Genomic DNA, 25,365 nt, shown 5'->3' with positions numbered 1-25,365 from the left:
CTTCACATGAATCAGCCATGGGTGTACAGGTGTTCCCCATCCTGAACCCCCCTCCCACCTCTCTCCCCATCCCATCCCTCAGGGTCATTTCAGTGCACCAGCCCCGAGCACCCTGTCTCATGCATCGAACCTGGACTGGCGATCTATTTCACATATGATAATATACATGTTTCAATGCTGTTCTCTCAAGTCATCCCACCCTCGCCTTCTCCCACCGAGTCCAAAAGTCTATTCTTTACATCTGTGTCCCTTTTGCTGCCTCACATATAGGGTCATTGTTACCATCTTTCTAAATTCCATATATTTTAAATAAAAAATCTCCAGAAAGTAGGCACAGAAGGAACATACCTCAACATAATAAAGACCATACATGGTAAACTCAGCACAAACATTATTCTTGATGTGAAAAACCAAAAGCATTTCCTCCAAGATCAGGCAGAAATAAGGGTGCCCATTCTTGCTACTATTATTCAAGATAGTTTTGGAAGCCCTAGTGACAGCAATCAGAGAAGAAAAAGAAATAAAAGGAATCCAGATCGGAAAAAATAAAGAAAAAATAAAGAAAAAATAAAGAAAAAATAAAGAAAAAATAAAATTCACACTATTTTGCAGAAGACATGATACTATACACGGAAAACTGTAAAGATGCCACAAGAAAATTACTTGAATTAATTAATGAATATAGCAAAGTTGCAGGATGTAAGATTACTATACAGAAATCCCTTGCATTCTTATACACTAACAATGAAAAATCAGAAAGTGAAATTAAGGAAACAATCCCAATAGCCATTGCAAAAAAAGAATAAAATACCTAGGAATAAAACTACCTAGAGAGTCAAAAGATCTGCATGCAGAAAACTATAAGACACAGATGAAAGAAATCAAAGATGACACGAATATGGAAGGACTGGAGGGATATACCATGTTCCTGGGTTTCAAAGGAATGTTACGAAAATGACTATTCTACACAAAGCAGTCTACAGATTCAGTGCAATACCTATCACACTATCAATGGTATTTTTCACAGAACTAGAACAAAAAAATTACAATTAATATGGAAATACAAAAGAACTCAAATAGCAAAAGCAATTTTAAGAAAGAAGAATGGAGCTGGAGAAATCATCCTACCTGACTTCAGACTATACTACAAAGTTATAGTCATCAATATGATATGGTTCTGGCACAAAAGCAGAAATATACACCAGTAGAAGACGATAGAAAGAAAGAAAAAAGTGAAGTTGCTCAGTCGTGTCTGACTCTTTGCAACCCTATGGGCTATAGCCTACCAGGCTCCTCTATCCATGGAATTTTCCAGGCAAGAGTACTGGAATGGGTTGCCATTTCCTTCTCCAGGGGATCTTCCCGACCCAGGGATCGAATCTGGGTCTCCAGCATTGCAGGCAGACACTTTACCATCTGAGCTACCAAGGAAGATAGAAAGCCCAGAGATAAATCCACACACCTATGGGCATCTTATTTTTGACAAAGAAGGCAAGAATAAACAATAGAGAAAAGATAGTCTCTTCAATAAGTGGTGCTGGGGAAACTGGTCAGCCATGTGAAAGAGAGTGATGTTAGAACAGTTCCTAACACCATATCAGTTCAATTCACTCAGTCAATCAGGTCCGACTCTTTGCATTCCCATGGACTGCAGCATGCCAGGCTTCTCTGTCCATCACCAACACCCAGAGCTTGCATAAACTCATGTCCATCGAGTCAGTGATGCCATCCAACCATTTCATCATCTGTAATCCACTTCTACTTCTGCCTTCAATATTTCTCAGCATCAGGGTCTTTTCCAATGACTCAATTCTTTGCAGCAGGTGACCAAAGTATTGGAGCTTCATCTTCAACATTGGTCCTTCCAATGAATATTCAGGACTGATTTCCTTTAGGGTTGACTGGTTTGATCTCCTTGCAGTCTAAGGGGCTCTCAAGAATCTTCTCCAACATCACAGTTAAAAAGCATCAATTCTTTGGTGCTCAGCTTTCTTTATGGCCCAGCTCTCACATTCATAAACATAGTTTTGAATAGATGGACTTTTGTTGGCAAAGTAGTGTCGCTGCTTTTCAATATGCTTGTCACATCTTTTCTTCCAAGGAACAAACATCTTTTAATTTCATGGCTACAGTTACCATCTGTAGTGATTTTGGAGCCCAAGATAATAAAGTCTGTCACTGTTTCCGTTGTTTCTCCAACTATTTGTCTTGAAGTGATGGGACTGGATGCCATGGTCTTAGTTTTCTGAATGTTGGGTTTTAAGTCAGCTTTTTTACTCTCCTCTTTCACCGTCATCAAGAGATTCTTTAGTTCCTCTTCACTTTCTGCCTATGGCAGAAGGGTGGTGTCATCTGCATATCTGAGGTTATTGATATTTCTCCTGGCAATCTTGATTCCAGTCTGTGCTTCATCCAGCTAAGCATTTCTCATAATGTACTCTGCATATAAGTTAAATAAGCAGGGTGACAATATACAGCCTTGACATACTCCTTTCCCACTTTGGAACCAGTCCATTATTCTATGTCCAGTTCTAACTCTTGCTTTTTGACCTGCATACAGATTTCTCAGGAGGCAGGTTAGGTGGTCTGGTATTTCCATCTCTTGAAGAAATTTCCAGTTTCTTGTGATACATACAGTCAAATGCTTTGGTGTAGTCAGTAAAGCAAAAGTAGATGTTTTTCTGGAACTATCTTGCTTTTCTATGATCCAGTGGAATTTTGCATTTTGATCTCAGATTCCTCTGCCTTTTCTAAAACCAGCTTGAACATCCGGAAGTTCACAGTTCTTGTACTGTTGAAACCTGGCTTGGAGAATTTTAAGCATTACTTTGCTAGCATGTGAGATGAATGAAATTCTGTGGTAGTTTGAACATTCTTTGGCATTGCCTTTCTTTGTGATTGGAATGAAAACTGACCTTTTCCAGTCCTGTGGTCACTTCTGAGTTTTCCAAGTTTGATGGCATGTTGAGTGCAGCACTTTAACAGCATCACCTTTTAGGATTTGAAGTAGCTTAACTGGAATTCTATCACCTCCACTAGCTTTTTTGGTAGTGATGTTTCCTAAGGCCCACTTGACTTCACATTCCAGGATGTCTGGCTCTAAGTGAGTGATCACACCATAGTGGTTGTCTGGGTCATTAACATCTTTTATGTATAGTTCTTCTGTGTATTCGTGCCTCCTCTTTTTACTGTCTACTTCTGTTAGGTCCATACTGTTCCTTTCCTTTGTTGCACCCATCTTGGCATGAAATGTTCCCTTGGTATCTCTGATTTTCTTGAAGAGATCTCTAGTCTTTCCTGTTTTCCTCTATTTCTTTGCATTGATCACTTAGAAAGGCTTTTTTTTTTTTTTAAATCTCTCCTTGCTATTCTTTGTAACTCTGGATTCAGAGGGATATATCTTTCCTTTTCTCATTTGCCTTTCACTTCTTTCCTCAGGTATTTGTAAGGCCTCATGAGACAACCATTTTGCCTTTTTACGTTTCTTTTTCTTGGGAATGGTTTTGATCACTGCCTCCTGTACAATGTCATGAACTTCCATCCATAGTTCTTCAGGAGCCCTGTGTATCAGATCTAATCTCTTGAATCAAAAGAATCAATAATGTGCAAATGACTATACTACAAAAAAGCAACACGCAGATTTAATGCAATCCTTATCAAACTACCAATGATATTTTTTAGAACTAGAAAAAAGATTCAAAATTTGTATGAAAACACAAAATACTCCAAATAACCAAAGTTGTTTTTTGTGGGGGTTATGAATTTATTTGTTTTAATTTATTTCAGTTGTTCTAAATTTTAGTTGTCTTTAATTGAATGCTAACTGTTTTACAATTTTGTTGGTTTCTGCTATATGTCTGCTATATTTCTGCTATATGTCAACATGAATTAGTCAAATATACATCTATATCTATATCTCTATCTCTCTACATAAGAACCTCCTTCTTTATCCTCCCTCCTACTTCCCACCCTATCCCACCCCTCTAGGTTGTCACAGAGCACCAAGTTTGAGCTATCTGCATCACACATTATTGTCCCACTGGCTATATATTTTACATATGATAATGTATATATTTCAATGCTCTCTCTCAATTTGTTCCACTCTTTCTTTCTCACACTGTGTCCACAAGTCTCTTCTCCATGTCTGTGTCTCCATTGCTGTCATGCAAATATGTTCATCAATACCATCTTTCTATATGCAAAAGCAATTGCAATTTCTGACCATGAATTTTAAATCATTATCAGTTCAGTTCAGTCACTCAGTCGTGGCCGACTCCTTGTGACCCATGGACTGCAGCACGACAGGCTTCCTTGTCTATCACCAACTCCCGGAGTTTACTCAAACTCATGTCTATTGAGCCCGTGATGCCATCCAACCATCTCATCCTCTGTTATCCCCTTCTCCTCCCACCTTCAATCTTTCCCAGCATAGGGGTCTTTCCCAATGAGTCAGTTCTTCAAATCAGGTGGCCAAAGTACTGGAGTTTCAGCTTCAGCATCAGTCCTTCCAATGAATATTCAGGACTGATTTCCTTTAGGATGGACTGGTTGGATCTTCTTGCAGCCCAAGGGACTAGCAAGAGTCTTCTCCAGCACAATAGTTCAAAAGCATGAATTCTTTGGTGCTCAGCTTTCTTTATAGTACAACTCTCACATCCATACATGACTACTGTAAAAACCATAGCATTGACTAGATGGACCTTTGTTAGCAAAGTAATGTCTCTGTTTTTAATATGCTAAGTTGGTCATGGTGTTCTTTCCAAGGAGCAAGAGTCTTTTAATTTCATGGCTGCAGTCACCATCTTCAGTGATTTTGGAGCCCCCCAAAATAAAGTCTCTCACTGTTTCCATTGTTTCCCCATCTATTTGCCATGAAGTGATGGGACTGGATGTCTTTTCGTTGTTTTCTGAATATTGAGTTTTAAGCCAACATTTTCACTCTCCTCTTTCACTTTCATCAAGAGGCTCTTTAGTTCTTTGTTTTCTGCCTTAAGGGTGGTGTCATCTGCATATCTGAGGTTACTGATATTTCTTCCAACAATCTTGATTCCAGCTTGTGCTTCATCCAGTCCGGCATTTCTCATTATGTACTCTGCATATAAGTTAAATAAGCAGGGTGACAGTATACAGACTTGACGTACTCCTTTCCTGATTTAGGACCAGTCTGTTGTTCTATGTCTGGTTCTAACTCTTCCTTCTGACTTGCATATTAAATCATTATAGCTAGGCTCCAACACATCTTTATTAATCAAAATGGGTACAGTTACATTCAACTCATTTTTGCCAACTAGAAATAAGTTTGTTTATTACTGTAGCATACAAATCCATGCTTCAGGACTCGAAGAACTCTTGGAAAGCATTTTCTGAATCTTGCTGGTTGTGGAAGCTTTTTTCCTGTAAAATGTTGCTGAGATGCTTGAAGAAGAATGCACTCAACTTTTGAGGACTTGATTGTGTGAAGTGCAGTGAGGTACTGTGGTGGAGAAGAACTGAGGCCTTTTTGTTGATCATTGCCAGAAAGTTCTTGTGTAGTTGTTAAAGAATCAGCTTCTATGATTGCTCTCAATTGGTTGTCAAATTCTGATGACAACATCAGAAGTGGCTGGCTTGCCACTACACTCCTCATTTTTAAGGCTCTCATCTCCTTTGCAAAACTTCTTGAACCATTACTGAACTGTACATCCGTTAGCAGTTCCTGAGCCAAATGCATTGTTGATGTTGTGAGTTGTCTCGGCTGCTTTACAACCCATTTTGAGATTGAATAAGAAAGTCTCTCAAAACTGCTTTATGTCAAACATCATTTCCATAGTTTAAAATACATAAAAAATAAACAGCAAGTTGTAAGTCATTATCAAAAACACATCAAACGAGAAGTGTGCATTTCAATGATGTATAACATTTATTTAAGAATGTATTCCAGTATCAAACTGGAATTCCAGCAAATTTTCACAATTCAAAGCCACAATTACTTTTGCACCAACCTAAATATATGCATTAATGTATGGTATTTATTTTTCTCCTTCTGACTTACTTTGCTCCGTATAATAAACTCTAAGTTCATCCACCTCATTAGAAATGACTCAAATGTGTTTCTTTTTATGACTGAGTAATATTCCCTCATATATATGTACCAAAACTTCTTTATCCATCCATTTATCAATGGACATCTAGCTTGCTTCCTTTCCCAGATATTGTAAATAGTGCTACAATGAACATTGGAGTGCATAAGTCCTTTTCAATTATGGCTTCCTTGGGATGTATTCTCAGTAGTGCGGTTGTTGAGCCATATACTAGTTTTATTCCTAACATATTATTTTTCACGGAATCTCCATACTCTTCTTCATAGTGGTTGTAAAATTTACATTGATATATACACATTATCATGTGTAAAATAGATCACTAGTGGGAAGCTGCTATATAACAGAGGGAGCCCAATCTGGTGATCTTTGATGACTTAGAGGGGTGGAATTATGGCTGACTCACACTGATGTATGGCAGAGATCACCACAACATTGTAAAGCAATTATCCTCCCATAAAAAAAAGAAAGTCCATTGTCTATTTCTGACTTACTTCACTCTGTATGACAGACTCTGATTCCATCCATCTCTCTACAAATGGCCTGTTATAAAGCACAGGAAGCTTAGCTTAGCACTTTGTGATGACCTAGATGGGTGGGATGGGAGAAGGGGTGTGAGGGAGTTCTAAGAGGGAGGGAATATGTGTATAAGTATAGCTGATTCACTGAATTGTACAGCAGAAACTAACAAAACATTGTGAAGCAATATATTCCATAAAAAACAAATTTCATTGTTTTCTTGCAGTAGCACATGTTTTATATATATGTTTCATATATATAGTGCTAAGTTCCATAGCAATTTAATACCACAAAAATGCATAAAATTTAAGAATTTACTAGTAAATATTTTGTTTGTCTTTAGAATACATAATTTATATTAGTCTTTAGAAAGCCTACCTTTCTAATTTTTAAAAAGTTACTAGTAATGAAATTGAATCAGTAGTAAAAAAATCTCCCAACAAACAAATGTCTAGGACCATATCACTTCATAGGAGAATTCTAAAAACACTTAAAGGAAACATCTTTCCTTTCAAACTACTCCAAAAAATTGAAGAGGAAGGAATGCTTCCAAACTCATTCCTTAAGGGCAGCATTACTCTGCACCAGAACAAGACAAAAATATCACACACATACACACACACACACACACACACACGACAGGCCAATGTTGAACACAGATTCAAAAATTCTCAACAAAATATTAGCAAAAGAAATTCAATAATATATTAAAATAATAATACTATATGTTCAAATGGGATTTTTTCCCAAAGAATGCAGTATGTTTCAGTGCTTGCAAATCAATCAGTGTGGTACATCTCATTAAAAAATTGGAGAATAAAAATCACATGATCATTTCAATAGATGTAGAAAAGGCTTTTGACAAAATCAACATCAGGTTATGCTTAAAACTCTCAACCAAGTGGGCATAGAGCATGTGTGTTGTCCTGTGCTAAGTTGCTTTAGTTCTGTCCTACTCAATGTGACCCTATGGATTGTAGCCTACCAGGCTTCTCTGTCCATGGGATTCTCCAGGCATGAATACTGGAGTGGGTTGCCATTTCCTCCTCCAGGGGATTTTCCTAGCCCAGGGATCAAATCTGTGTCTCCCACATTGCAGGCAGGTTCTTTACCACTAGTGCCACCTGGGAAGCCCCAGGCATAGAACATACCTCAACATAATAAAGGCCATATATAATCCCACAGCTAACATCATACTTATCACACTCATCAAGCAGAAAACATTTCCTTTAACATTAGGAACAAGACAAGGTTGACCATTCCCATCACTCTTACTAACAAAGTATTGGAAGCCCTAGCCACAGCAGTCAAACAAAAAAGAAATTTGAAAAAATTAAAATTGGGGTTTGGTTGCTGCTTCTCTGGCACCATGTTATAGAAGGGCCTGGAGGGTATCGGCCTCTTTGCCATGAGGCCTTTTCTTATATGCAGCATCATTCTTATATGCGATTAACAGGAAAGAAAATGCTGCTGCTGCTGCTGCTGCTAAGTCACTTCAGTCGTGTCCGACTCTGTGCGACCCCATAGACAGCAGCCCACCAGGCTCCTCTGTCCCTGGGATTCTCCAGGCAAGAATACTGGAGTGGGTTGCCATTTCCTTCTCCAATGCATGCCTGCATGCTAAGTCGCTTCAGTCATGTCCAACTCTGTGCGACCCTATGGACAGCAGCCCACCAAGGCTCCTCTGTCCACAGAATTCTCTAGGCAAGTATACTGGAGTGGGTTGCCATTCTCTTTTCCAAAAGAAAAAGAATCACTGCTAATAGATACAGTTCTTCAGACACTTTTGACATTTGCACTTACCTGTTATGGTAGAGCTCATATTGCAGGGTAGTTTAAAGACATGGATGCACTTCAGAACTAAAAAATAAGACATTTCACGCATAAGGGAATCATCCATCATTTAATGTATTTTATCATGGTCGAGTACTGTTTCAGCCTTCAGATACAACAAATTCTTCAAGCCAAGATACGTTGTCCTCTAACACATCTTTAAAGTTATGAAAACTTGAATTGCTGCCTCGTTAAGATTTTTACAAATTATAATAACAGGACAGTACACAGAGCTGGAATATTGGGGTTTGAGGTATAAAACATTTCCCTCCAACAGTATTTATATTGACCTTTCAGACCTAATTTTAAAAGCCTATGACCACGGTATATTTCTCCATCTGTTTGTGTCCTCTTTGATTTCTTTCATCAGGGTTTTATAGCTTTCTATATATAAGTCTTTTGTTTCTTTAGGTAAAAATATTTCTAAGTATTTTATTCTTTTTGTTGCAATGGTGAATGGAATTGTTTCCTTAATTTCTCTTTCTGTTTTCTCATTATTGGTGTATAGGAATGCAAGGGATTTCTGTGTGTTAATTTTATATCCTGCTACTTTACTATATTCATTGATTGGCTCTAGTAATTTTCTGGTAGAATCTTTAGGGTTTTCTAGGTAGAGGATCATGTCATCTGCAAACAATGAGAGTTTTACTTCTTCTTTTCCTATCTGGATTCCTTTTATTTCTTTTTCAGCTCTGATTGCTGTGGCCAAAACTTCCACAACTATGCTGAATAGTAGTGGTGAGCGTGGGCACCCTTGTCTTGTTCCTGACTTTAGGGGAAATGCTTTCATTTATTCACCATTGAGGATAATGTTTGCGGTGAGTTTGTCATATATAGCTTTTATTATGTTGAAGTATGTTCCTTCTATGCCTGCTTTCTGGAGGGTTTTTATCATAAATGGATGCTGAATTTTGTCAAAGGCTTTTTCTGCATCTATTGAGATAATCATATGGTTTTTATCTTTCATTTTTTTAACCTGGTGTATTACATTGATTGATTTGCGGATATTAAAGAAACCTTGCATTGCTGGGATAAAGCCCACTTGGTCATGATGTAAGGTCTTTTTAATATGTTGTTGGATTCTGTTTGCTAGAATTTTATTAAGGATTTTTGCATCTAAGTTCATCAGTGATATTGGCCTGTAGTTTTCTAATTTTGTGGCATCTTTGTCTGGTTTTGGAATTAGGGTGATTGTGGCCGCATAGAATGAGTTTGGAAGTTTACCACCTTCTGCAATTTTCTGGAAGAGTTTGAGTAGGATAGGTGTTAGCTCTTCTCTAAATTTTTGGTAGAATTCAGCTGTGAAGTCGTCTGGTCCTGGGCTTTTGTTTGTTGGAAGATTTCTGATTACAGTTTCGATTTCTGTGCTTGTGATGGGTCAGTTAAGATCTTCTATTTCTTCCTGGTTCAGTTTTGGAAAGTTATACTTTGCTAAGAATTTGTCCATTTCTTCCAAGTTGTCCATTTTATTGGCATATAGCTGCTGGTAGTAGTCTCTTATGATCCTTTGTCAAATAATTTCACAATATGTATGGAAATATAAAAAACCTCGAATAGCCAAAGCAATCTTGAGAAAGAAGGATGGAACTGGAGGAATCAACCTGCCTGACTTCAGGCTCTACTACAAAGCCACAGTCATCAAGACAGTATGGTACTGGCACAAAGATAGAAATATACATCAATGGAACAAAGTAGAAAGCCCAGAGATAAATCCATGCACCTATGGACACCTTATCTTTGACAAAGGAAGCAAGAATATACAATGGAGAAAAGACAATCTCTTTAATAAGTGGTGCTGGGAAAACTGGTCAACCACTTGTAAAAGAATGAAAGTAGAACACTTTCTAACACCATACACAAAAATAAACTCAAAATGGATTAAAGATCTAAATGCAAGACCAGAAACTATAAAACTCCTAGAGGAAAACATAGGCAAAACACTCTCTGACATAAATCACAGCAGGATCCTCCATGACACACCTCCCAGAATATTGGAAATAAAAGCAAAAATAAACAAAGGGGACGTAATTAAAATTAAAAGCTTTTGCACAACAAAGAAAACCATAAGCAAGGTGAAAAGTCAGCCTTCAGAATGGGAGAAAATATTAGCAAATGAAGCAACAGACAAACAATTAATCTCAAAAATACACAAGCAACTCCTGCAGCTCAATTCCAGAAAAACAAACGACCCAATCAAAAAATGGGCCAAAGAAGTAAACAGACATTTCTCCAAAGAAGACATACAGATGGCTAACAAGCACATGAAAAGATGCTCAACATCACTCATTATTAGAGAAATGCAAATCAAAACCACAATGAGGTACCATTTCATGCCAGTCAGAATGGCTGCTATCCAAAAGTCTACAAGCAATAAATGCTGGAGAGGGTGTGGAGAAAAAGGAACCCTCTTACACTGTTGGTGGGAAAGCAGACTAGTAGAGGCACTATGGAGAACAATGTGGAGATTCCTTAAAAAACTGGAAATAGAACTGCCATATGACCCAGCAATCCCACTGCTGGGCATACACACTGAGGAAACCAGAAATGAAAGAGACACGTTTACGCCAATGTTCATCGCAGCACTGTTTATAATAGCCAGGACATGGAAGCAACCTAGATGTCCATCAGCAGACGAATGGATAAGGAAGCTGTGGTACATATACACAATGAAATATTACTCAGCCATTAAAAAGAATACATTTGAATCAGTTCTATTGAGATGGATGAAACTGGAGCCCATTATACAGAGTGAAGTAAGCCAGAAAGAAAAACAACAATACAGTATACTAATGCATATATATGGAATTTGAAAGATGGCAACAATAACCCTATATGTGAGACGGAATAAGAGACACAGATGCATAGAACAGTCTTATGGACTCTGAGGGAGAAGGTGAGGGTGGGACGATCTGAGAGAATAGCATTGAAATATGTATATTATCATATGTGAAACAGAACACCATTCCAGGTTTGATGCATGAGACAAATGCTCAGGGCTGGGGCAATGGGATGACCCAGAGGGATGGGATGGGGAGGAAGGTGGGAGGGGGGGTTCAGGATGGGGAACACATGTAAACCCATGGCTGATTCATGTCAATGTATGGCAAAAACCACTACAATATTGTAAAATAATTAGCCCCCAACTAAAATAAATAAATTTATAAAAAAAAAAAACCATAAAAGCCTATGAAACACTGATGAAAGAAATCAAAGAGGACACAAACAGATGGAGAAATATACTGTGTTCATGGATTGGAAGAATTAATATAGTGAAAATGAGTATACTACCCAAAGCAATCTATAGATTCAATGCAATCCCTATCAAGCTACCAATGGTATTTTTCACAGAACTAGAACAAATCATCTCACAATTTGTATGGAAATATAAGAAACCTCGAATAGCCAAAGCAATCTTGAGGAAGAAGAATGGAACTGGAGGAATCAACCTGCCTGACTTCAGGCTCTACTACAAAGCCACAGTCATCAAGACAGTATGGTACTGGCACAAAGATAGAAATATAGATCAATGGAACATAATAGAAAGCCCAGAGATAAACCCACTCACCTATGGACACCTTATCTTTGACAAAGGAGGCAAGAATATACAATGGAGAAAAGGCAATCTCTTTAATAAGTGGTGCTGGGAGAACTGGTCAACCACTTGTAAAAGAATGAAACTAGAACACTTCCTAACACCATACACAAAAATAAATGGATTAAAGATCTAAACGTAAGACCAGAAACTATAAAACTCTTAGAGGAAAACATAGGCAAAACACTCTCCAACATAAATCACAGCAGGATCCTCCATGACCCATCTCCCAGAATATTGGAAATAAAAGCAAAAATAAACAAAGGAGACCTAATTAAAATTAAAAGCTTTTGCACAACAAAGGAAACTATAAGCAAGGTGAAAAGACAGCCTTCAGAATGGGAGAAAATATTAGCAAATGAAGCAACAGACAAACAATTAATCTCAAAAATATACAAGCAACTCCTGCAGCTCAATTCCAGAAAAATAAACGACCCAATCAAAAAATGGGCCAAAGAACTAAACAGACATTTCTCCAAAGAAGACATACAGATGGCTAACAAACACATGAAAAGATGCTCAACATCACTCATTATTAGAGAAATGCAAATCAAAACCACAATGAGGTATCATTTCACACCAGTCAGAATGGCTGCTATCCAAAAGTTTACAAGCAATAAATGCTGGAGAGGGTGTGGAGAAAAGGGAACCCTCTTACACTGTTGGTGGGAATGCAAACTAGTACAGCCACTATGGAGAACAGTGTGGAGGTTCCTTAAAAAACTGGGAATAGAACTGCCATATGACCCAGCAATCCCACTGCTGGGCATACACACCAAAGAAACCAGAATTGAAAGAGACGTGTGTACCCCAATGTTCATCGCAGCACTGTTTACAATAGCCAGGACATGGAAGCAACCTAGATGTCCATCAGCAGACGAATGGATAAGGAAGCTGTGGTACATGTACACAATGGAATATTACTCAGCCATTAAAAAAAATACATTTGAATCGGTTCTACTGAGATGGATGAAACTGGAGCCCATTATACAGAGTGAAGTAAGCCAGAAAGGAAAACAACAATACAGTATACTAATGCATATATATGGAATTTGAAAGATGGTAACGATAACCCTATATGCGAGACAGAATAAGAGACACAGATGCATAGAACAATTTTATGGACTCTGAGGGAGAAGGTGGGGGTGGGACGTTCTGGGAGAATTGCATTGAAACATGTATATTATCATATGTGATACAGAACACCATTCCATGTTCGATGCATGAGACAAAGGCTCAGGGCCGGGGCAATGGGATGACCCAGAGGGATGGGATGGGGAGGGAGGTGGGTGAGGGGTCCAGGAAGGGGAACACATGTAAACTCATGGCTGATTCATGTCAATGTATGGCAAAAACTATTACAATATTGTAAAGTAATTAGCCCCCAACTAAAAAAAATAAATTTGTTAAAAAAATTAAAAAATTAAAAAAAAAAATAAAGTTAAGGAAGACAATAATGCTCTTCCATATCAAAAGAAAAAAAGCCTATGACCATCATTTGTGCACTGTTAATCAAATAATTAATGCAATATAATTTACCTATGAAATAAATCTTTGTTCTTTCAAAAAATTCTTTTTTCATTTACAACAAATTCACATTTTTGTAATAGTCACTGTTTTGAGAATATATTTTCTTAGATTTCTTCTGTTTTGTACTACAGTTATTAGGATCCTTTCCGAAAGAGTGTGACTACTGCATTTTGCAGCATGAATGATAATAAAATGTTCTTATGCTTTAACAAAAAAAGGATATCTCTGAAGAGACCAAAATAGTGACTTAAAAGTTTTTCTTATGCTTCCTAAAAGTGGCTCTGTTTCAGCAGATACTTGGCAGTTTTATTTTATTTTTTCTTTTTTAATTTAATTAAATTTTTTAAAAATATTAATTTATTTATTTTAATTGGAGGCTTATTACTTTACAATATTGTAGTGGTTTTACCATACGTTGACATAAATCCACCACGGGTATATGTGTGTTCCCCATCCTGAACCCCTCTCCCACCTGTCTCCCCATCCCATCCCTCTGGGTCATCCCAGTGCACCAGCCTTGAGCACCCTGTCTCATGCATTGAACCTAGACCAGCGATTCGTTTCACACATGATAATATACATATTTCAATGCCATCTCCCAAATTATCCCACCCTGCCCCTCTCCCATAGAGTCCAAAAGACTGTTTTATGTATCTGTGTCTCTTTTGCTGTCTAGCATATAGGGTTATCGTTACCATCTTTCTAAATTCCATATATATGCGTTAGTATACTGTATTGGTGTTTTTCTTTCTGGCTTACTTCACTCTGTATAATAGGATCCAGTTACATCCACCTCATTAGAACTGATTCAAATATACTCTTTTTAATGGCTGAGTAATATTCCAAGTGATGAAGCCCACTTGGTCATGATGTATGATCTTTCTAATGGCTGAGTAATATTCCAAGTGATAAAGCCCACTTGGTCATGATGTATGGTCTTTTTAATATGTTTTTGGATTCTGTTTGCTACGATTTTGTTAAGGATTTTTGCATCTAAGTTCATCAGTGATATTGGCCTGTAGTTTTCTTTTTTTGTGGCATCTTTGTCTGGTTTTGGTATTAGGGTGATTGTGGCCTCATAGAATGAGTTTGGATGTTTACCTTCCCCTGCAATTTTCTGGAAGAGTTTGAGTAGGATAGGTGTTAGCTCTTCTCTAAATTTTTGGTAGAACTCAGCTGTGAAACTGTCTGGTCCTGGGCTTTTGTTTGCTGGAAGACTTCTGGTTACAGTTTCAATTCCCGTGCTGTGATGGGTCTGTTAAGATTTTCTATTTCTTCCTGGTTCAGTTTTGGAAAGTTGTACTTTTCTAAGAATTTATCCATTTCTTCCAAGTTGTCCATTTTATTGGCATATTGTTGCTGATAGTAGTCTCTTATTATTCTTTGGATTTGGGTGTTGTCTGTTGTGATCTCTCCATTTTCATTTCTACCATCCACTCTCTTATATCTCCTAACATCAGCTGTCTTGTTTCATCACTTCTCTTGGGTTCTGTGTGCAGTGAGCAATTTTTGTGTCAGAAATCCTCTAACAAATATATTTAACAAATACAACTTCTGTGTTCTCTTCATTTATCTGTAGATAAAAAGTCCCTAATTGATTACATAGTGTAAGAATAGCTGAAGATAGACCAAAAAAAATCCATGAATTTTATCCTGCCTATATAGAAGAATAACAATCACTGAGGAAAACTAATTACTAGCCAGTTTGACTTGTTCAAAGCCTCTGTTGTTTTATTGCATACTAAGCTAGTGAATTACCAAAATGAAACTGTCGCATTACAGGTAAACTTCAATGGAATTGGACCAAATATACTCTATATACAGAGTATAATATACAGAGAGTTCCTAGCACCTCTCATCTCTGTTGACATTGCTATTATTTAGTTCATTTATCCATGTGCTATAATTACCTACCATTATTCTCATCATTGATTTTAAAAGCTGTATTTTAGATTAATTAAGAATAAGAAAATAAAAAGATTTTGCTTTACCTTCATTTAAAAAAAAACAAATAAAGAAACTTGGCTTAAAAAAAAAGACAAATATACTCTAAATATTTGGAAATAATAGCTTTTAATTTAAAAATTAAGGTCATTTAAGAAATTGTTTCATAGCTTGCAATTTGTAGCAGGCTCAGCAATTTCCTTCTTCATTGTATTTTGCTGAAAATGAGGATGAGGGTACAGACTAGAATTATTTTAGAAACTAATTTAATTTTAGGAAAGTTTGGTCGGCTCTTTGATTTTCAGGAAGCTTAACATTTCTTTGTAGAGAACGTTGCTCTTTTTGAATTGTATAGATGTAAACGGAATAACTGTACGCAGATTTAAAGAGGAAAATTTTCCTTACACAAGAGTCTTATCCTTGATGGCATTTTTTACTGCTAGAAATGAACCTCTGCTCTTTTCTTCTGCCTTTTAACGCACAGCCAAAAGTACAAGAGTATTTTGTCACTGAATTTTTTTTTTAAGTCAGCAGACATTTTAATTAAGAAATCTTAGAAATCAGAACCACCACAATTTCAGGCACTCTGGTGCAAAGTGTACGTCAACAGCTACATCTGAAGGATGAGCAAGCCATTGAATCTTTTTTTAAAAAGTTAGTTTAGGAGGGAGGTGGGAGGGGGGTTCAGGATGGGGAACACATGTAAACCCATGGCTGATACATGTCAATGTATGGCAAAAACCACTACAATATTGTAAAGTAGTTAGCCCCCAACTAAAAAAATAAATTTATTAAAATAAATAAATAAATAAATAAAAACAAAAAAGTTAATTTAGCTCCCTTAAAGTTTGGGCATGGCACCTTATTTAAAGCACCCTCAAGTTTCATAAGTTTCATATGGGTAAAGCCAGCAGTTTCTCCTCTTGGAGAGTCACATTTAAAACACAGTTTCTGTCACTCACAAAGAGCTGGTGCCTGGAGGAAACAGAGAGGTGAGGACCCTCAGAGACTCAGGCTCATGGCTTCACGGAGGGCCAGAATAGAGCAGACAAACAGCCAGGGTCTCATCCATGCAGTGCAGACATCAGAAATGGTGGAATAAGAAAGGCCAGGAGGGAGGACAGGAGAGACTCAAGGGATTGTTTACGACTGTTTCTGAGAAAGCTCAGGGCATGGCCAAGAGTGGCCTCACTGGAGGAGTTCTGGATAGAAAGAAAGCACAGAAAAAACAAGTAATTCTCCTTACATCTGTATGTCCACTCCAAGAGGTAGCAAAGCATAAACAGGACTCTTTTTGGAACAAGAGAAAAGAAAGACACAGGGGTGAGTTAGCTTTCCCAGGAACCCCACAGCCTTGTACCTACAGCACACCATGACCTTGAATCACAGGTGGCAAGGTCAAGGCATGTAAAGGTCCACATCCAAGTCGACCCACCTTCAAAATTCTCCACCTCCCTGCCCCAGACAACTGAAATTCCCATCTCCCACCTCTATCAGTCACTGGATGAGGTGGGAGAGTAAGAGGGCTGGCATCCCAACCCACCCACCATCAAGCTTTTACATTCTTCTCTCTAGAATTTCTTTGCACAGCAATTGTAGCACCATTTTCACTAAGCTCCTCCACCGGAAAATGAAGAAAATGTATTCGAGTCATCGGTTTTCAAGTATTGTTATAAAGCCCTCACTATTCTCGCCCCTTGAAGCCGAATCTTTCAACAATCCTAGCACACGACATACCCAAAGGTTAAGTCAGGTACAAGTTGATGCAAATAGCTGCCATAGTTCTCCCAGTTTTGTCCTAGGTCCCTGGGGCCGGGGTTAATTCTCAAGCAACACGAACGCGCCCAGGGCCGTGTATTTCTCCACGCTCAAGCTTTCTCTGACAGCCTCGCTGGGGCCAGTAACTTCTCGGCTTGAGGTCTCTCGCCACGCGCCTCCTCGCAGTCTAGGCGGTCGCTCCAAGAGCCACAATGGCGGCTTCAGCTCAAGGTTGGAGTAAGTAGGACACCGTAGGGTCCATGCACCGGCTTCTTTTTCTTCCTCCAGGGGCCCTGGGTCAGTGCACAGCCCCGGAGGGTTGAAGGGAGACAGTGTCCGGTTTGCTGCGGCTGGCCCCCAGTACGGGGGGACCCGTGGGGCCTGTGGCTGCCACCGCGGCGACTGCTCGCTAGAGCCTCTGCACGGCCTCCTTGATGAGGTTCCCCGAGAGCACCAACTGCTGCAGAAGCCGGTGCGGGTCATCGTCGTTGGCGCGCGCCCCAGCTAGGGGCCATCGTCACTGTTGCAAGCGATGGAAGTTGATGGCGCCCCACAGCCATCCTCGCCAGCACGGCCCCAGTAACGCGCTGGCTCCAGCGGCGAGCTCAGCAACAAAGTAGGGAGCAGCCCGGCCCCGCATGCGGCCGTGGTCCCCGAGGGCACAGCACAAGGCCCCCGGGGGTGCGGGGCCCCAGCCTCCACCAACGCAGCCGGTAGAAACAGCTACTGCGCTGGGGCCCGGGCCTTGTCCACTCGCACAGCCACCAGGGGCCACGGGGGCTGCAGTGGCGGTCCCGGTGGCGTGCAAGCGGAGACAGGGCGGTCCTGCGCCGTGTCCAGCTGCAGCGTCTTGCCGATCTGGGCCACCAGCTGGTCCACCTCAACCGAGACGCCCACAGTCACCAACTGTTCCAGCATTAGGAAGCTCTCCTCTTCCTTTTCCTTGCCGGGTTCCTCTTCCTCCTCCCTCTGGCATGGCATGGCCCCCCGCGCCGGCACCCGGAGCTGTGCTGGAGTCGCTGGCAGCTCAGCTGTCCAGGGGGGGTTAGTGGGCCGCGGCAGAGCCGGGCGTGGTGTTGAGGCCAAAGCCGAGGCCGAGAAGGTAACGGGAGCCCACCAGGCACTCGCGCAGTGCCTGAATTTTTAATCATTGTTTAGGTTTGTTTTGCTAACCCAGTCTGTCTATGAAACACTGATTCTACTCTCCAAGGAGAGCAAAGTTAGGAATCTAAAATAATTTAGATAAGAGTTTACTGATGAAATGTGAAGTCAGGGGTTAAAGTAGTCATATAAATCAAAATAAAGTATGAGAAACAAACTTTCCATCAGGGCTATCTATCATTTTCCTCAGGTATGACTTGATTTGCAACAGCTTCTTGTTTTCTTCTCTTTTGAGGCCTGTCTTCCTTTCCTAGTATGTTTTTATAATAATTTTATTGAGATATAATTCACATACCTTACTATGTGAAGGGTAAAAATACCTTACAATCAGTTCAGTTCAGTTCAGTCACTCAGTCGTGTCTGACTCTTTGCGACCCCAGGAATCGCAGCACGCTAGGCCTCTCTGTCCATCACCAACTCCCGGAGTCTACCCAAACCCATGTCCATCGAGTCGGTGATGCCATCCAACCATCTCATCCTCTGTCGTCCCCTTCTCCTCCCGCTCCCAATCCTACCCAGCATTAGGATCTTTTCCAATGAGTCAACTCTTCGCATGAGGTGGCCAAAGTATTGGAGTTTCAGCTTCAACATCAGACCTTCCAATGAACACCCAGGATTGATCTCTTTTAGGATGGATTGATTGGATCTCCTTGCAGTCCAAGGGACTCTCAAGAGTCTTCTCTAACACCACAGTTCAAAAGCATCAATTCTGCGGTGCTCAGCTTTCTTCACCGTCCAACTCTCACATCCATACATGACCACTGGAAAAACCACAGCCTTGACTAGACGTACTTTTGCTGGCAAAGTAATGTTTCTGCTTTTATTTTTTTTTATTTTTATTTTTTTTACATTTTATTTAATTTATTTTTTTTAATAAATTTATTTATTTTAGTTGGGGGCTAATTACTTTACAATATGGTAATAGTTTTTGCCATACATTGACATGAATCAGCCATGGGTTTACATGTGTTCCCCTTCCTGGACCCCTCACCCACCTCCCTCCCCATCCCATCCCTCTGGGTCATCCCATTGCCCCGGCCCTGAGTCCTTGTCTCATGCATCGAACATGGAAAGGTGTTCTGTTTCACATATGATAATATACATATTTCAATGCTATTCTCCCAGAACGTCCCACCCTCACCTTCTCCCTCAGAGTCCATAAAATTGTTCTATGCATCTGTGTCTCTTATTCTGTCTCGCATATAGGGTTATCGTTACCATCTTTCAAATTCCATATATATGCATTAGTATACTGTATTGTTGTTTTTCTTTCTGGCTTACTTCACTCTGTATAATGGGCTCCAGTTTCATCCATCTCAATAGAACTGATTCAAATGTATTCTTTTTAATGGCTGAGTAATATTCCATTGTGTATATGTACCACAGCTTCCTTATCCATTCGTCTGCTGATGGACATCTAGGTTGCTTCCATGTCCTGGCTATTGTAAACAGTGCTGCGATGAACATTGGGGTACACGCGTCTCTTTCAATTCTGGTTCTGCTTTTAAATATGCTATCTAGGTTGGTCATAACCTTCCTTCCAAGGAGTAAGCATCTTTTAACTTCAAGGCTGCAGTCACCATCATCAGTGATTTTGGAGCCCCCAAAAATAAAGTCTGACACTGTTTCAACTGTTTCCCCATCTATTTCCCATGAAGTGATGGGACCAGATGCCATGATCTTAGTTTTCTGAACATTGAGCTTTAAGCCAACTTTTTCACTCTCCTCTTTCACCTTCATCAAGAGGCTCTTTAGTTCTTCTTCACTTTCTGCCATAAGGGTGGTGTCATCTGCATATCTGAGGTTAGTGATATTTCTCCCGGCAATCTTGATTCCAGCTTCTGTTTCTTCCAGCCCAGTGTTTCTCATGATGTACTCTGCATATAAGTTAAATAAGCAGGGTGACAATATACAGCCTTGACGTACTCCTTTTCCTATTTGGAACCAGTCTGTTGTTCCATGTCCAGTTCGAACTGTTGCTTCCTGACCTGCATACAGGTTTCTCAAGAGACAGGGCAGATGGTCTGGTATTCCCATCTCTTTCAGAATTTTCCACAGTTTATTGTGATCCACACAGTCAAAGGCTTTGGCAGAGTCCATAAAGCAGAAATAGATGTTTTTCTGGAACTCTCTTGCTTTTTCAATGATCCAGCGGATATTGGCAATTTGATCTCTGGTTCCTATGCCTTTTCTAAAACCAGCTTGAACATCTGGAAGTTCATGGTTCACGTATTGCTGAAGCCTGGCTTGGAGAATTTTGAGCATTACTTTACTAGCATGTGAGATGAGTGCAATTGTACGGTAGTTTGAGCATTCTTTGTCATTGCCTGTCTTTGGGATTGGAACGAAGACTGACCTCTTCCAGTCCTGTGGCCACTGCTGAGTTTTCCAAATTTGCTGGCATATTGAGTGCAGCACTTTCACAGCATCACCTTTGAGGATTTGAAATAGCTCAACTGGAATTCCATCACCTCCACTAGCTTTGTTTGTAGTTATGCTTTCTAAGGCCCACTTGACTTCACATTCCAGGATGTCTGGCTCTAGGTGAGTGATCACACCATCGTGATTATCTGGGCCATGAAGATCTTTTTTGTACAGTTCTTCTGTGTATTCTTGCCACCTCTTCTTAATATCTTCTGCTTCTGTTAGGTCCATACCATTTCAGTCCTTTATCGAGCCCATCTTTGCATGAAATGTTCCTTTGGTATCTCTAATTTTCTTGAATAGATCTCTAGTCTTTCCCAATCTGTTGTTTTCCTCTATTTCTTTGCTTTGATCACTGGGGAAGGCTTTCTTATCTTTCCTTGTTATTCTTTGGAACTCTGCATTCAGATGGGAATATCTGAAGAGTACAATTCTGGGGTTTTCTAATATATTCATGGAATTGTACAACTATGATCACAGTCAATTTGAAAACATTGCCAGTATGCCAGAAAGAAACTTTCTACCTTTTAGTAGTTACCTGTTCTTTCACCCCAATTCCTCCCAGCCCTGAGCAACCAGAAATTCATTTTATGTCTGTATGGATTTGTCTCTTCTGGTCATTTAATATGATTGGATTCCTATGGTATCTGATCTTTCGTGACTGGCTTCCCAAATATAGTTTTGTTCTATGTGGAGTGAGAACTTCTCATGTTGAGAACTATGATTACTATTAAAAGAAGTGGTTGATAAGAATCAGTAGATGTAAGGAAGAAAGGTTGGATACCTAACAGGTTTCTCAGTCAATCTGATGCTGCATATATATATGTGTGTGTGTATATATATATAAAATCATAGCCAAGCATTCATGATATGTTACTATAATTGTTTGTCTCTGTGTATTGAAATCTTTGCCTGCTCAGTCAGGAAAGTCTTACTAAAAATTATGCCAAATAACATGACAAGTAATTGACATAGCAGACTTCAGTCATGTCTAATTTTGCTAGGAGCTTGTATACCTCTGGTCAGGGGAGCTTCCCAAATTTTTAATTTCTTCTATTGAATTGATGCTGTCTTTTTAAAGTATGCACCGTAGGATTGGGCTGAGAATTAAAGTCATCTTTCTATTTGTATTTCCTTCAGGGGATCTTCCCGACAGAGGGATCAAACCCAAGACACTTGCATTTCAGGCAGATTCTTTACCATCTGAGCTAGATTATGAAGCAGTATTTCCGTGATGACTGCTTCTTCACAAATAAGCATTGTGGCTTATTTTTTAATGGCATGACAGCATCCAACTGGTTCTGTAGCAGGGCAAAATATTGGCTTTCTATGCTCACAGAAGCCAAATTAAAAAAATGTAGACAGAATTTGGTGGAAATAGAAAGGTGACTTTAATTCTCAGCTGGTGGAGAGGGGAGCTCATGCCTCAAGAATTCCTTCATGAGGACTCTAGTGGCTTATATAAGACAAGGGCTCGAGGTCAGAAGTCAGTGATAAGGAACAAATGTGATAGTATCTTGGTTTCTTCCTCCTGTGTCGTTTCAAAGACAGTCATAGACTGGTGTCAGTAACCCTGCAATTGAGTCTGGCAGTAGAGTGGCTCTGCGGCTTTCTTTCTGATATGTAACTACAAGGGAAAGGGTGTTGTAAGGGTAAACACCAGATACAGGATGTATTTAGAATAGAATTCAAGGAAAAAATGTGAATTGTAGCTCCTTCAGACTAAGGGAGCAGAAAAGCAAACTTAGTTACAGATATTCAGAGTTAGGAGGCAGAAAAGCAAACAGTTACAGACATTCAGAATTAGGAACAGTTAACGTAAAAACTGGAGAAGGGCATGGCAAACAACTTCAGCATTCTTGCCTTGAGAACCCCATGAACAGTATGAAAAGGCAAGAAGATAGGACACTGAAACATGAATTCCCCAGGTCAATAGGTGCCCAATATACTAATGGAGATCAGTGGAGAAATAACTCCAGAAAGAATGAAGGGATGGAGCCAAAGCAAAAATGATACCCAACTGTGGGTGTGACTGGTGATAGATGCAGAGTCCGATGCTGTAAAGAGCAATATTGCATAGGAACCTGGAATGTTAGGTCCATGAATCAAGGCAAACTGGAAGTGGTCAAACAGGAGATGGCAAGAGTGAACGTCGACATTCTAGGAATCAGCGAACTAAGATGGACTGGAATGGGTGAATTTAACTCAGATGACCATTATATCTACTACTGTGGGCAAGAATCCCTTAGAAGAAATGGAGTAGCCATCATGGTCAACAAAAGAGTCCGAAATGCCGTACTTGGATGCAATCTCAAAAACTATAGAATGATCTCTGTTCGTTTCCAAGGCAAACCATTCAATATCACGGTAATCCAAGTCTATGCCCCGACCAGTAACACTGAAGAAGCTGAAGTTGAACGGTTCTATGAAGACCTACAAGACCTCCTAGAACTAACACCCAAAAAAGATGTCCTTTTCATTATAGGGGACTGGAATGCAAAAGTAGGAAGTCAAGAAACACCTGGCATAACAGGCAAGTTTGGCCTTGGAGTACAGAATGAAGCAGGGCAAAGGCTAATAGAGTTTTGCCACGAGAACGCACTGGTCATAGCAAACACCCTATTCCAACAACACAAGAGAAGACTCTACACGTGGACATCACCAGATGGTCAACACCGAAATCAGATTGATTATATTCTTTGCAGCCAAAGATGGAGAAGGTCTATACAGTCAGCAAAAACAAGACCGGGAGCAGACTGTGGCTCAGATCATGAACTGCTTATTGCCAAATTCAAACTTAAATTGAAGAAAGTAGGGAAAACCACTAGACCATTCAGGTATGACCTAGATCAAATCCGTTATGAGTATGCAGTAGAAGTGACAAATAGATTTAAGGGACTAGACCTGATAGACAGAGTGCCTGACAAACTATGGACAGAGGTTCGTGACATTGTACAGGAGACAGGGATCAAGAAAATCCCCATGGAAAAGAAATGCAAAAAAGCAAAATGGCTGTCTGAGGAGGCCTTACAGATAGCTTGGAAGAGAAGAGAAGCGAAAAGCAAAGGAGAAAAGGAAAGATATTCCCATCTGAATGCAGAGTTCCAAAGAATAGCAAGGAGAGATAAGAAAGCCTTCCTCAGCGATCAGTGCAAAGAAATAGAGGAAAACAACAGATTGGAAAAGAGTAGAGATCTCTTCAAGAAAATTAGAGATACCAAAGGAACATTTCATGCAAAGATGGGCTCGTAAAGGACAGAAATGTATGGACCTAACAGAAGCAGAAGATATTAAGAAGAGGTGGCAGGAATACACAGAAGAACTGTACAAAAAAGATCTTCACGACCCAGATAATCACGATGGTGTGATCACTCACCTAGAGCCAGACATCCTGGAATATGAAATCAAGTGGGCCTTAGAAAGCATCACTGCGAACAAAGCTAGTGGAAGTGATGGAATACCAGTTGAGCTATTTCAAATTCTCAAAGGTGATGCTGTGAAAGTGCTGCACTCAATATGCCAGCAAATTTGGAAAACTCAGCAGTGGCCACAGGACTGGAAGAGGTCAGTCTTCATTCCAATCCCAAAGAAAGGCAATGCCAAAGAATGCTCAAACTACTGCACAATTGCACTCATCTCACATGCTAGTAAAGTAATGCTCAAAATTCTCCAAGCCAGGCTTCAGCAATATGTGAACCGTGAACTTCCAGATGTTCAAGCTGGTTTTAGAAAAGGCAGAGGAACCAGAGATCAAATTGCCAATATCCGCTGGATCATTGAAAAAGCAAGAGAGTTCCAGAAAAACATCTATTTCTGCTTTATGGACTCTGCCAAAACCTTTGACTGTGTGGATCACAATAAACTGTGGAAAATTCTGAAAGAGATGGGAATACCAGACCATCTGCCCTGTCTCTTGAGAAACCTGTATGCAGGTCAGGAAGCAACAGTTCGAACTGGACATGGAACAACAGACTGGTTCCAAATAGGAAAAGGAGTACGTCAAGGCTGTATATTGTCACCCTGCTTATTTAACTTATATGCAGAGTACATCATGAGAAACACTGGGCTGGAAGAAACACAAGCTGGAATCAAGATTGCCGGGAGGAATATCAATAACCTCAGATATGTGGATGACACCACCCTTATGGCAGAAAGTGAAGAAGAACTAAAGAGCCTCTTGATGAAGGTGAAAGAGGAGAGTGAAAAAGTTGGCTTAAAGCTCAATGTTCAGAAAACTAAGATCATGGCATCTGGTCCCATCACTTCATGGGAAATAGATGGGGAAACAGTGGAAACAGTGTCAGACTTTATTTTTTTGGGCTCCAGAATCATTGCTGATGGTGATTGCAGCCATGAAATTAAAAGACGCTTACTCCTTGGAAGGAAAGTTATGGCCAACCTAGATAGCATATTGAAAAGCAGAGACATTACTTTGCCAACAAAAGTCCATCTAGTCAAGGCTATGGTTTTTCTAGTGGTCACGTATAGATGTGAGAGTTGGATGGTGAAGAAAGCTGATTGCCACAG

The 25,365-nt window shown here is 39.8% G+C and overlaps 2 pseudogenes; one reads left to right on the top strand and one right to left on the bottom strand.

The window, feature by feature from the left end:
- Nucleotides 1–954: 954 nt before the first annotated feature.
- Nucleotides 955–8,624, top strand: LOC145540433 (ER membrane protein complex subunit 5 pseudogene; annotated as a pseudogene).
- Nucleotides 8,625–17,551: 8,927 nt separating this feature from the next.
- On the bottom strand, nucleotides 17,552–18,234 carry LOC145540432 (GSK-3-binding protein FRAT2-like; annotated as a pseudogene).
- Between the last annotated feature and the right edge of the window lie 7,131 nt (nucleotides 18,235–25,365).

Source organism: Giraffa tippelskirchi, chromosome 3, assembly GCF_054371585.1.
Source record: "Giraffa tippelskirchi isolate mGirTip1 chromosome 3, T2T-mGirTip1v1.2.pri, whole genome shotgun sequence".
NCBI classification, from domain to species: domain Eukaryota; kingdom Metazoa; phylum Chordata; class Mammalia; order Artiodactyla; family Giraffidae; genus Giraffa; species Giraffa tippelskirchi.
This window is presented reverse-complemented; position numbering and strand designations above follow the sequence as displayed.